Source organism: Anarrhichthys ocellatus, unplaced genomic scaffold (assembly GCF_004355925.1).
Source record: "Anarrhichthys ocellatus isolate YVR2014 unplaced genomic scaffold, GSC_Weel_1.0 scaffold21, whole genome shotgun sequence".
Lineage (NCBI taxonomy): Eukaryota > Metazoa > Chordata > Actinopteri > Perciformes > Anarhichadidae > Anarrhichthys > Anarrhichthys ocellatus.
The window spans coordinates 5,928,166-5,930,018 of record NW_022280051.1 but is presented as its reverse complement, the minus strand read 5'-3'; positions in this window follow the sequence as shown (position 1 = coordinate 5,930,018).

Sequence of the window (1,853 nt, the reverse complement as noted above, 5' to 3'; positions counted from 1 at the left end):
GCCCCCTGGTGGACACTAGAGAGAATGCAGCTTTAACACATGAAGCAGAGATGCCCAAAAGAAAAGCCCACAGTTCTGCTCGGAAGGAGAAACACACCTACGTTTAAACATTATAAAGACTTGGATATCAACAGCTTTCTCTGGACGTGCACAAATATCACCACGCCGACCTTTTGAAGAAGCTGGTTGGAGGAATGACACCGCGTCATGTAAACAGGAACATTAGCGGAATGTTCATTTTCATTAGATACGTAAACAGCTTATTAGGAATATTGTCTTTTTTCGGAATAAGGGCAACAAACCGGATTATTTGGTGCAAGTAAACGTAGTTACTCACCGAAATTCATCCTGTATCCTTGAGGCCGGACACGTATAAAACATTTGCAAAGCAGATTTTTAAAAAACATTTTGAACCACATCTTCTTCTTCCTTCCTTTTCTTCTTCTTCCTTCTGACGGCGTTCCTTTGCGCTTGACCGCCGCCTACTGTCGATTAGCAGAACAGCAGAAAATGGCAGTATTTTGTCTCACTTTGCCCGAATGCTCGATACAAACTCACTAAGCAGAATTGTATTCTTTTATCTATTAAATATTCATGTACTGCATGTATTCTGTTGTAGTTTTAAGCAAGTTTCCCTCTGGATGCAAACACAGCTACTGCGAAGAAATTATGTGTTTCTGGCCCTAAAAACCCTCAAAGATTCAAAATCTTTCTTGTAGAAATACAGAGAACAATGGGCGACTAACAGACCTCTGAAACAAGCGGATCAATTGAATTAAGTTTGACTTTGCAACAAAGGTGCATTCTCCAACGACTGAGTATCGACTCTCTCCGACAACGTCAGACTCAACAAGTCGCCGATTGATTCCTTCATTTGCTGCGCGTTGCGGTCGCTTATTGAACGTGTCCGTCAGCTGTCGAGGACTCACGTTCCCGCGAATTAGAAGGTAAATCTGAGGAACAGCTAGCGACCAATTTGAATTTAAATCAATAGGCCTCGGTGTGTTTACCGCTCAGCGGCATCACATCCTGCAGCCAATCAGGTGACGGTGATGTAATGTTTTATAGTCCAGTGCTGCAGACCACTTACCTTGTTAGAGCCACGCGTTACGGCCCGTTTTGTCATCCTAATGTGTCACGTGACCGTGTTAAGGGGGCAATGAGAGGGGACACTACTCGTGGCTTCGCCCCGCTACGAGTGTTGATTTCACGGTCTATTAAGCCAGTGATTGTGGCGCCGCCGTCTGCAGCAAATTCTACATCAGTTCCACCTACAAGTGCTCAGAGCTGCTGCTCGCTGTGGTGACATTTAGAGAAAACACACAAAGAGGAAGGTGATAAAGGAAGTGTGTTACAAGTGAGCCATGACGAAGGCCACTTTACTGACGATGTAGTGGATAAAGGGGTGTGTGAACAAGGCTGGAAAGTTTTATAAAGTGGTTGGCATACTTTCTGGTTAATGTCACCTGTGTAGTAGGTGTAAAAGAAGCACTATACGGAGGTATGCAGTTGCTATAATGATGCCAAGAGTTTTAAGCGCTCGTCAAATGTTCACCAGCATAAGTGTTTCTACATCTGTCCGCGATAAGGAAGCCTTTTTATGTGCAAGTACACTCAGATTTGATATCATAGAGAATAAGAAATGATGCGTGTGTGATAATGTCAGCGCTTGTGCAACATGGGAGGGTTTGTGCAGAGAGTTTGCAGTTCTCGGCAGTCGAGGAAATCAGTGGGGCCCGTTACCACATCCTGGCAGCAGGTATCTGTCCCTGGTAGCAGGTATCTGTCCCTGGTAGCAGGTATCTGTCCCTGGCAGCAGGTATCTGTCCCTGGTAGCAGGTATCTGTCCCTGG